Source organism: Gavia stellata, chromosome 3 (assembly GCF_030936135.1).
Source record: "Gavia stellata isolate bGavSte3 chromosome 3, bGavSte3.hap2, whole genome shotgun sequence".
NCBI classification, from domain to species: domain Eukaryota; kingdom Metazoa; phylum Chordata; class Aves; order Gaviiformes; family Gaviidae; genus Gavia; species Gavia stellata.
Window position 1 is genome coordinate 86,676,213 of NC_082596.1, and position 12,710 is coordinate 86,688,922.

Below are 12,710 nucleotides of genomic sequence, written 5' to 3' on the forward strand. Positions count from 1 at the left end.
CTTCTTGTCTTGCCTTATATCCAGTGTTTTCTTCCCACATTTTGGGCAAATTATAGACATGCAATGAGAACTTTCATTTTCTTCACCTCCACAGGTAGTGTGGTTGAATTGAGGAAACTTATCAGAACTACTAAGGCTGATATGAACGAGAACGTCAGCAAGCTTCTATAAATATGAAATTAATGTTAGGACTTTACTGTCACAGAACAGTTCCAAATAATTATTTCCAGAAAAGTTCATTTTATGACTGTTCTACTTTATCAGAACAGTCTGACAGAATGAAATTCAGAGATCTTTGCTTATTTTAGCTGTGCGATGAGTTTTGCTTTACAGCGACAGCATTATGACTTAGTAGAAACAGTCTGCATTTGAATAAAATAATGCTTTATTGTCTTATAAAAATATGAACTCTCACCTTTGTTGATATTTTACCACTATAAACCAATATATTTTAAATTCTGAGGTAATTTTTTGGAGTCCATATGTTAGAAATAAAGCATTAGTGATCTAGATTAGAGCTTACATTTTGGCCCTGCAAAAATACATACTGTTAATAAGACATATTAAAAATAATAATAAAAAATTTTGGTTCCATGGAGGTATTTGTGTGTAAATGCTTGTAAGTTAAGGATAAGAATCTAAGTTGGTTTTGTTCTGATATTCCATTTCTCAAACATGTTTGCTAATTTTCATTACTTTTTTATCACATACATTATACGGCCATACGACCCTGAGAATGCCCAATCTCATCTGATCTCAGAAGCTAAGCAGGGTTGGGCCAAGTTAGTACTTGGATGGGAGATCACTTGGGAATACTGGGTGCTGTAGGCTTTTGCCACTCACTAGAAGAAGGACACAGAGTTGCTGGTGTGTGTCCAGAGAAGGGCAATGAAGCTGGTGAGGGGTCTGGAGCACAAGTCTTATGAGGAGCGGCTGAGGGAACTGGGGTAATTCAGCCTGGAGAAGAGGAGGCTGAGGGGAGACCTCATCGCTCTCTACAATTACCTGAAAGGGAGTTGAGATGAGGTGGGTGTTGGTCTCTTCTCCCAAGTGACAAGTGATAGGACAAGAGGAAATGGCCTCAAGTTGTGCCAGGGGAGGTTTAGACTGGATATTAGGAAAAAATTCTTTACTGAGAGAGTGGTGAAGCATTGGAACAGGCTGCCCAGAGAGGTGGTGGAGTCACTATCACTGGAGATGTTCAAGGAATGTGTGGACGAGGCATTGTGGTACCTGGTTTAGTGGGCATGGTGGTGTTGTGTTGATGGTTGGACTTGATGATCTTACAGGTCTTTTCCAACCTTAATGATTCTGTGATTCTGTGATTCTCTTGTCTTTCTTTACCTAAATGCTAGTCAAAATAACAGAGAGTACAAATCCATAATTTCCCACAGCCATGCAAAAGTGATAGTAACATAAAGTCTGAAATGCAGATATGTCTGCATTAACCTAAATCTGAAACATGTATAGTGAGGTTAAAACTGATTTTGTAGTCACCTCTCTGCAATACAGATCATTCAGGCTTAATTATTCACTGCTTTATTCAAGGTAACCAAACAATATTTTGACTAAATAGGTGCTTACATTTGATATAATTCATTTATTGTCTCAGCCACTTCATGTTACTTGTTGTTCAACAGCAAAAGCTGTGCAGTCAGCTTTTTAGTTAACATATACAATTGTTTAACATTTGGATATTGAAAATTTGTTTAAAAAGTTTAGAATTTATCGAAAAGTTTTCAAAAAGGGTAATTGCATAATTTAATTAATCATTTAATCTAGTAGCCACTATGCAGCCTTCATAGTAGCCAGTGGAGCATCTAATTTCTTTCACCTAAGTAAGAGCTTGCTTCCATCTGTTGTGTATAGAAATCATAGGTTCCTAAAGCAGATATTTAACTTAGTCTGAATATATTCCCAAGTGTCCAAGAAATGCCTGAGAGGAAGTAAGGAGTTGATTTTAGTTATTCTACTTCAAATAAAGAATATATTAGTAAGAAAAAAATTCATTGAATGTGCTGCTAACTGATGAAAACAGTTTAACAATTTTTAACAGGTATACCTTTCCCTCTCTCTCTCTCTCTCTCTCTCTGTGTCTGTCACAGGCGAAGCAGACTCGACTTGAGGAAATTAGTCTAATTTTTTACCAATCAGAATCAGAGCAGGATAATGAGAAATAAAAGCAAATCTTAAAAATACCTTCCCCCCACCCCTCCATTCTTCCAGGGCTCAGCTTTACTCCCGAATTCTCTGCCTCCTCCCCTGCGTGGCACAGGGGGACGGGGAATGGGGGCTGCGGTCAGTTCATCACACATTGTTTTTGCCACTCCTTCCTCCTCACATTCTTCCCTGCTCCAGCGAGGGGTCCCTCCCACAGGAGACAGTCCTCCACAAACTTCTCCAATGTGGGTCCTTCCCATGGGCTGCAGTTCTTCACGATCTGCTTCAGCGTGCGTTCTTTCCACAGGGTGCAGTCCTTCAGGAACAAACTGCTCCAGCATGGTCCCCCATGGGGTCACAAGTCCCACCAGCAAACCTACTCCAGCATGGGCTTCTCTCCACGGCTCCACAGGTCCTGCTAGGATCCTGCACCAGCGCGAGCTTCCCACAGGGTCACAGTCTCCTTTGGGAACATCCACCTGCTCTGGCATGGGGTCCTCCCCAGGCTGCAGGTGGATAACTACTCCACCATGGACCTCCATGGGCTGCATGGGGACAGCCTGCCTCACCATGGTCTTCACCAGGGGCTGCAGGGGAACCTCTGCTCTGTGCCTGGAGCACCTCCTGCCCCTCCTTCTTCACTGACCTTGGTGTCTGCAGGGCTGTTTCTCTCACATATTCTCACCCCTCTCTCTGGCTGCTGTTGCGCAGCAGTTTTTTCCCCTTCTTAAGCATGTTATCCCAGAGGCGCTACCACCACTGCTGATAGGCTCAGCCTTGGCCAGCGACGGGTCCATCTTGGAGCCGGTTGACAGTGGCTCTATCAGTCATGGGGGAAGCTTCTGGCATCTTCTTTTAGCCCCCCACCCCCCCACCCCCCCGAACCTTGCCACACAAACCCAATACAATGATATTTTTTAAGAGTAACAACTATGCTTTCCTAAGTAAAATATGACAAGAAAGTTACCTTTGTCAAGAGAGTTGTTAACTTTGTGGCTTAGTTGGTGAGAAGGTTCACCCAATTTTCATGACCCTTCATAATAGGAATTCATTTCCTAATAGCTCTCCTAAGAGAGCAACAGGAAAAATCCCAAGTTTCTGGAGAACTTTGACAGTGTTCTTCGTACTCCAGTCCAGTGTATCTAGCAATAAGATTCACAGAACTTAATCAGTCCCTGTATTTCCATCCATTTTGACTTTTGTATCTCACCTTCAGAGCTGCTCTTGGAAAAACAGGAGTTTTAATTGTAGCAATGTCTGCATGACATTTCCAAGTTTCCCAACAGGAACAGTTGTGACAAACAGATTGGGGCTCATTTGGAGCATCCTTTTTTTCAAACTTTTCAGAGGAAGACTTCTAAACACCTCTGACCAAATAGAAATAGGAAGACAGCAGTCATGTACCAGTACCTACTAAACCCTGAAATAGACTTAAGTCTCTAAAATAACATTATTTTTCTTTCCATGTATATATCCATAGCAGAAAAAGAAGTAACTTTTGTGAATGTGGTTATTATTGTTATCAATACCAATATATAACCTCAATTTTGTGTTTTATAACCCTTTTGCCTCAAAACTAGCTCTATACCAGATATGACCTACAGTTGGCTAAAAATATCCCTGTTCCCCCAAAACTCTTCTAAATTTTCTGGGAAGAGAACAAGTGATGGAAATCCTACTGTTGTTCACCCAGTTATGACAAATGTCTGGCTACTTGTAATGATTTCCCAAATGCTTTTATTTCCTTTACAGGGACAATAAACCAAACTGAAATAAAGATTTTGGCATTCATATCTAGGGACAAATGCATTATTGAGATTAAAAACAGTATTACTGAAAAATATATTTGTATAAATTGTTTCAAATAATGAGCACCATTACAGAGAAACAGAGAACAATTTAATGTCACAGAAGAAATATGAAGTAATCTGAATGTAATGGAGCTGGACTAAAGTGGAAAACAGATAGAGACCCATCATATTCAAGTCCAAGCATAAATGCTTTGCAGAATAAGAAGCACTCGGTGTTCCAATTTAGCTGCAAGGCTAATTATTTAAATACTAAATGGTATTATAGTAATTATATTTTAAAATGTAAAGGATGATAGAGAAAAAGTAAATAAAATGAAGTAACATACCAAAATCAAGTCTGGAATACACTCTAAAGCTTTAGTGTAGAATGGCTGTGAAATATAAATTTAAAAAAGAAATGTAACCATATTTCATCAGTCTTCCAGAAGTACATATTGTTTCCTATGGTATTTTTCCTTTACAGCCTAGTTTTACTGTGCCAGACATAGGTTCAACTAACTAAAGGGCATGCACAGATTATAGTGAGAGCTATAAAGAGAAGGGGCAAAAGAAATAAGAATGAAAAAAGCAAGCAATGTTTTACACTCCTACAAAGATCCTTGACAGAGGCTACATTGAAGAAATGAATTATGAACGTGACAAACTAATATCAGTACCCTCAAAGTACACCAAATTACCACTTGAGATTATAAAATTACCCTGACTTCTCTATGAATGATATTTAAAATAATTTTTAAAAGAAAATTTTAAGAATTTAGTGAAGGCCCATGAGCCTAAAAGCTCAAAAATAAGTGAAAAGTCTCTCCATAAAAATAAGCAGTCTGTTAAAACAACTAATTCATTTTGCACAAAAAAATTTTACTTTCAAAAGAAGGATGAGCGAACTGTTAGTTGTTCCTTGTCTGTATCATTCTATCTATCCTTCACTCTCTAAATCTGAACATAGTGTTTACATCTATGGAATAGTGCTATTCTATAGCTATAGTATTGCTAACCAATTATTTCCTTCGAGTAGAGGATTTATTCTGAAATATGTATGACAAATAATGCTGTGCTTAAAATACCTATTGAGCAGAAAGAGGCAATCTCATTCTTACCTGAACTGTATAGATACAAATTATTGTTGGTGAAGACATTTGTTTTAATTTCTTTCATATTTAGAGAAGCTTTATTTGCAAAAACAAGTTGGGTTAGGACCCAGAATGTGGTCTCAATCTTCCTAAAACAATTAGAGAAATCTCTCTTCTGAGTACATCTCAGGATTACAATAATTTTCATTCAAAGTCTGCATTTTTTCAGGAAGGCTTCTGCTTGACAAAGTTGCAAGTCTGTAATGCACCATATTTATGTTAGAAGAGCTCACTCTTATTCAATACTATTCTGATACTAGTTGTCCAAATTTAACAAATTAGATTTCTACAAATGATAAATGTGTAATCTCAATTTCTGCCTTTTTTAAAGCCATCTGGGAGATACTATTAAAATCTCACAAAGACCTGTCTTTGTAAGATCAATTAAAGATATAATATTAGCAAAATTATCCTTTTAGTTCTCTCCTGTTGTTTGTTCTTAAAAAATTTCATCCATATATTTCCATTTTGCATCATAATATTTTGTAAAAGTTCTGTTAACTCCGAATTTAAAAACAGATCTTAACTCATAACTAACAAATTCAACAGAAACTTCTCTTTCAGGTTTCAGGATATCAAAATACATCTTAAATGTGTAATTATATTCAGCGATTTCAAGGCTTTAATATTTGATTAACACAACATCAAGACACAAAAATATTTTGCTATTTCAAATATAGTTCATATTAGAAAATAGAATATTGCATAATCTAATCATATAATGATAGTCTTATTCTTATGTGTGCATATTGGCACAGTCTAATTAATGCTTCATTGTAATTTTTAAGGCCAAGTCCCCAAAAAACCTTACAATTGAAGTTTATGGCTATTTTTATTTTAATACCTAACAATGGTTCACAATTCTATAATCAGAATTTTAGATATCAGGCAAAAGGAAACTTTAATGTCAATACGATTCTTAACAAAATTGGGTTTTTGGAACTAGGGTGAAACTGTAAATTTCTACTTAAAGAGGTGACTAAAGGAGTTCCGAGCTCAGTAACATATAACTGAGTTTTTACACTATGTCCAAGAAGTCGAATATCAACATACTGCTTACTAGTTGCCATTTGTCTCTTAGGAGAGCTATTAGGAAATGAATTCCTATTATGAAGGGTCATGAAAATTGGGTGAACCTTCTCACCAACTAAGCCACAAAGTTAACAACTCTCTTGACAAAGGTAACTTTCTTGTCATATTTTACTTAGGAAAGCATAGTTGTTACTCTTAAAAAATATCATTGTATTGGGTTTGTGTGGCAAGGTTCGGGGGGGTGGGGGGCTAAAAGAAGATGCCAGAAGCTTCCCCCATGACTGATAGAGCCACTGTCAACCGGCTCCAAGATGGACCCGTCGCTGGCCAAGGCTGAGCCTATCAGCAGTGGTGGTAGCGCCTCTGGGATAACATGCTTAAGAAGGGGAAAAAACTGCTGCGCAACAGCAGCCAGAGAGAGGGGTGAGAATATGTGAGAGAAACAGCCCTGCAGACACCAAGGTCAGTGAAGAAGGAGGGGCAGGAGGTGCTCCAGGCACAGAGCAGAGGTTCCCCTGCAGCCCCTGGTGAAGACCATGGTGAGGCAGGCTGTGCCCATGCAGCCCATGGAGGTCCATGGTGGAGTAGTTATCCACCTGCAGCCTGGGGAGGACCCCATGCCAGAGCAGGTGGATGTTCCCAAAGGAGACTGTGACCCTGTGGGAAGCTCGCGCTGGTGCAGGATCCTAGCAGGACCTGTGGAGCCGTGGAGAGAAGCCCATGCTGGAGTAGGTTTGCTGGTGGGACTTGTGACCCCATGGGGGACCATGCTGGAGCAGTTTGTTCCTGAAGGACTGCACCCTGTGGAAAGAACGCACTCTGAAGCAGATCGTGAAGAACTGCAGCCCGTGGGAAGGACCCACATTGGAGAAGTTTGTGGAGGACTGTCTCCTGTGGGAGGGACCCCTCGCTGGAGCAGGGAAGAATGTGAGGAGGAAGGAGTGGCAAAAACAATGTGTGATGAACTGACCGCAGCCCCCATTCCCCGTCCCCCTGTGCCACGCAGGGGAGGAGGCAGAGAATTCGGGAGTAAAGCTGAGCCCTGGAAGAATGGAGGGGTGGGGGGAAGGTATTTTTAAGATTTGCTTTTATTTCTCATTATCCTGCTCTGATTCTGATTGGTAAAAAATTAGACTAATTTCCTCAAGTCGAGTCTGCTTCGCCTGTGACAATAATTGCTGAGCGATCTCCCTGCCCTTATCTCAATCCACAAACCTTTCATTATATTTTTTCTCACCTGTCCAGTTGAGGAAGGGGAGTGATAGAGCAGCTTTGGTGGGCAGCTGGTGTCCAGCCAAGGTAAACCCACCACAATTGTGTATGGTAGAAGCATGCTGTTTGTGAAATATACCCAGTTTCATTAAGGTAGCAATCATTATAGGATGTGAGTTAGTTGGATGCGTCCCGTATCTCTGAAAGATAAGCAGAGCAGCTTGGGTCCAGAAATTGGATGGTTTTAACACGGAGATAGACAATGTGCTCTAAGTTCTGTTTAGAATTATTTCAAGTTAGCCTTTGGTGGGAGAGCTCTATCATCAGAAATCTTTTATGTTTTTCTAAAGCAATGAGAATTAAGAGATCAGTGTCTGCCTTCTACTTTTCCATTCCCATTGATAGCTTTTGAACCCATTGAACAGTTACAATCAAATTTCTCAGAGATGTAAAAGTCTTAAAATTAACTTCATGTAAGTTAGAAAGCTGGAAGACAAATAGAAGAGAGATACCCATATGTGACCTCAAGAACTATGCCTGGTGACACTTATTTGGTGTCTCTTGATCAGGAAAGAGAATGTGGGTACTGTGATAAAAATGATTGGAAAAGGTGGTGGAAGAAATATGGAAAACTTGAGTAGGAGAGACAAGGTCTCTGCAAAATGAGGAAGAGAACTATAGGTATGTTTGTCACCTCTAGGAAATTAAGTTTCATTTTTTCATTTGACCTTGGAACAGCTTGTTTATCATTAGGAACAAAACATACTGGAGCTGCTCTGAAATGTGAAGTCTGTGACAATGGAGCTTCAATAAGACAGGTAACTTCTATTTCATGTGAATGATTTTATGATCCTGGGCCTCCAACCAAGATTTTTAGCAGCGATGAGTGATGTTATGATTTTTATTATTTTAGTAGCCAATACTTGATGCCTTAGAAGTACTTAATTTTCAGAAAGTACTAAATATAACCTTTGAAATGTATGATTCTTCTTTTTTGGGGTCAAGCAGGGTAGAGTTAGGTCAGAGGAAATAGAATAGAGGAAACTGAGAGATTACAGGTAGGATGCTTCTTCTGACATGACAGTCACTGTCATGAGATAATTTATAGGATTGGTTACTGTCAAATGAACTGTGTTCCGCTGTTATGGTCATTCAGCAATTGTCTTGTTTAGCAATTAGGATTCTTTAATTGGTGGATTACTCCCAGGAAAGATTGTTGCACATTATACTACCTACAGCTACACTTAACGATTATCTTTAAAATGTTTTCTTTCTGGTTATTTATTTTTAATAAAAAGAATAAATAATTAAGTAGTTCTCAGATTGTGTCACTTTAAGTACTTAATAGTGTAAGCTAAAAAGATGTAATCTTGAGGTGCTGTTTGCAATATAAATGGGAAGACAAAATAAATTATCTGAGATTTCAATAAGTAAAACAAAGAACAAATGACTGAAAACATCACTGGGGTCATCATATCTAATCACTTTATTATCAGTCATCCCTAAAGCTGTGTAACACCATAAATCTCATCAAAAAAGAAACCAAAACTATATCAAAAGTACTACATTATTAAATGAAGTGCAGTACAAGCAGTAGAAGTTTGTTGTTATAGGTTCTGGAGTAACCTACTGTTTTCCAGTGCAGTGCTTTTTTGGTTATGACAATAAATAATGTGGTAGGTTGCTAAAATATACTACTGTGGTCCAGTCTCACCTACTTAGCTTCTTTGAGTACGATGAAAAGTTCTCACAAAACATCAGTATTTCTGTAGCCTGTGTTTTCTATATAATTCCGTATTGTATTTCTGTCTGTACTTAATCAAAGGTTAATACAGAGGAAGCAAAATACTGTATGAAAAGGTATGAAGGGAAATGAACAAACAAAGAGTAAGAAGCTGTCACAAATGAGTGGTTTAGGCCGCTTAAACAAACTCCGTCAAGGATACTGGCAAAAGCGATTTTAATAGAAGTTTACAAAAATGCAACTTAACAGAATTCGATGGCAAGGTTCACTCTATTACTTACTAAAACATATAAAGAAAAATCAAATTAGAATCAAATCAGAATGATTTATAGAGAGAGACAGGAGAAGTATAAGGATAAAGAGGACCCTCCCATTGAGTCTTGAGGTTCAGAATGGACCCCCTTGCTTTCTAAACTTCTCAGAAAGGAGTTTAAGTGCGGCTGAATCCAGACTTAGTCTCAGACTTGGTCAACAGTTCATGTCTAAAGGAAAGGAAGGGTACAAGGGACAAAGAAATCCTCCTGTTGAGTCATGAGGTTCAGAGAAGACCAGCTAGGTCCAATCCTAGTCTCAGACTTGGTCAACGGTTTATGTCTAATGGAAGAAATACAAAGAATAATGAAGACCCTCCCATTGAGTCATGAGGTTCAGAATAGATCCCCTTGCTTTCTAAACTCCTTCTCAGAGAGGAGTCTAGGTGTGGCTAGCTCTAATCCTAGTCTCAGACTTGGTCAACAGTTTATATCTAAAGGATTATATGTATTTAGCAGCAATCTAAGGTTCATTCACAGTTTAAGGTAAATCATAAGGTCTTAGCAACACTTAATTGTGGATTAATTTAACATTTACAAAGTGAGTTGATAGAATTTACTACAATCACAACAGTGGTTTGATTACATATTTGAAATGGTAATACTATATTTGCTATTGAATATTCAGACTGATTCACACAAGCATGCACACAGACAGACAGACAGAAAAAGAGAGAGAGAGAAAGGTATAACTGAAAATTCCCCTCGAGTTCTGTGAAATACTCACTTTGAACGTCTCATAATTTCTCAACAGGCGAGGGTTGAGCCTTGTGGGGGAGAGGGTTTCAGCCCAGGTCCCGTTGCCAGCTTTTGGTGGCAGTCCTCCGAATTTCATAAACTGGAGAGTTCATGAGACTCTGAGAGGCGTCCCACTCAGAGGGAGATGCTGGTCACAGCCCACTGTGGTCCAGGAGAGCTCAAAGGGTCTCACTTGGAACCACCGTTTATAGGTTCACAAGATGATTGGCTTTAGTTATCAGCAAGTTACTGGAAAGTTACTGGAATTCCAGTAACACTGGTACCATTCCACTCGGGCTACAGTCCAGGTAAGGGATGTTCCAAGGATGCCAGGGGATGACTGATTATTCCCGCTCTCGTTACCCACCTCAAGTTGGTACGGTCAGTGCTGCTCCCCACCTTAGCCATGCAAGAGTTCCTGGTACAGTCAAGGGACACTTAGATCACAGCAGGCAAAGTCTGATGCCATAGGGTGGAGAAGGCCTCAGCCCTTAAAAGAAGATAGGTACTTAAGGAGGATAATTCACAATCTGAAAGATTTGCATAAGGCCAGGAGCTGTGAACACTGAAAAAGGGTTTGAAGACCTACAGCTCTGAAGATTATGTCCCTCATTTTGGGGTTTCCAATTGGAGGGTATAAATGGTGTGCTATTCCTTTGCATTGGATGCTGTCTGATCTTTTGTTGTATCATTTTCATGATGGTGAAATAAATTAAGATGTGAGCTGTCAAATAAAAAAAATCAAAGGGCTTGCGTGATCTTTCAGATACTCTTTATGTTCCTATCCAAAGGTGGAGGAGCCAATATAAAAGTTCTAAACTGCCTTCCAGAGGGGTATCGTTCTCTCCACAAACAACCTCCTAATTTACGCATCTAATTTTGTCTTTCCGTCTGAAAAACAAGGCACTGAAACGAAAGCTGTGTGAAGCCTTTCTTGTCCTCTTCGGCACATTCTTGTTTGTATGTTTGTAGACTTTGTTATTTAAACCTTTTGGACAGAAAAATCTGACATAAAGAATCTGCAAAATTCAACTGTGTGCATCTTGGAAAACACTAACTTGTTTGAAGATTTCCATCTTACATATTCACCAGCTATTTTTTTCTGTCTATACTCTCTTTTTCATAACCACTTCACTGATAAGTTCTGTAGTGTAGAGTCTGTAGATCTGATAGAAGCCTTTAAAAGCTGCAACATTACACATAAATTAGTAAAGAACTACTTTGACTTCATTCTTGGAAAGCTAGATTCTGAATATTCCTGAATGTTAAGAAAATAATAGATTTTACATAACTGGGAAATGTTTCTCAACATTTTAGTTTTAGATGGCTCTCACTAAATAACTAGAATTTGTGGGACTGCACTTTTGGTTGCTTTATTTTCTTCTCATTCATTGTTCTCCATGAGTCTTGTTTTCCAATGCCTGCTTTTTTTTCTGTCAAAACCTATTCTACCATATTACTTCTTCCTAGAAAAGAAGTTAGTGCTGCATTTGACACTGGACAAAATGTTACAGCATTTTATTTTTATTATGAACAAAACATGGATACTTTTAAAGGAAATTATTTTAAAATTAATAACATAAGCTATCTTGGAGTACAAATGTTCAACATCTGTAGGCATGCTATATAGCTCTCCTTTATTACACATAATCACTGACACCTCTCTACTGTGCCTTACAGTATGCACTGTAACAGCTTATTCTATAGTCAGGAAAAAATTTAATACTCTCCCATCTTATAAACATCTTCTATACATCTTATTAAAATGCAGTAATCATTACAGAAGTGTTGTATATATTTTATTAATATTACAATAACCATTAGGAAGATAATACATATCTTATTAATAGAACAATACTCATAAAACTATTTTAATATTTAAAAAGTGTATAAAGATGTCATTTTATTATACATTATATCTTCTATACACAGTATAATTATTTTAATGTTAAAATGAAAAGAAAATATTACTCAGAGAACACAGCAGACCTACATTTTTATGTAATGTAAAGAATAGTTTGAAAGAATCCCAACTAAATCCCTAGAAAAATTAAAAGATGTATAAAGATGCATGCTATGCTTAGGTAAATATACTTCACATCTAGATTAATCAGTGAGAACATTTATGTACCTATTTAATTGATTGTAGTTGTTATTGCCAGGTTGTATAATTCTTCCCATTAATTCCTCTTAACTGAAACTTACATTAACGCTCAGAATTTTTGAGCTGCTACAAATAATTGTCTTAAAAATAAGGGGAGAGGGAAGAAAATCTTATAGGAAAATGTCACCCCTTCCCACCCAATTGTGATTTTATTACCTTGTATGTCCATGACAATATTGTGCTAATGAAAATTTTACAATTTTATGTGTGCTTTCTACCTAGTGTATAAACTCTTTTTTCTGTTTGTCTTGGAAATTAAAAAGGGAAATTTCTGCAAAGAGTAGAACTACTGAAACCATTTTTCTGGTAGATTGGAGTCTTCAAGGTATAGAGCTCTCTGGATTCAGTGATGTCTTTTCTGCAGACTGGAGAATAAATATATATGTATTTTTCATTTCTACCTGGATA

General features: G+C 38.0%; 1 pseudogene; it reads left to right on the forward strand.

Annotated features, from left to right (window-relative positions):
- The first annotated feature begins 712 nt into the window (after nt 1-712).
- Nucleotides 713-831, forward strand: LOC132316818 (5S ribosomal RNA; annotated as a pseudogene).
- The last annotated feature ends 11,879 nt before the right edge of the window (nt 832-12,710 follow it).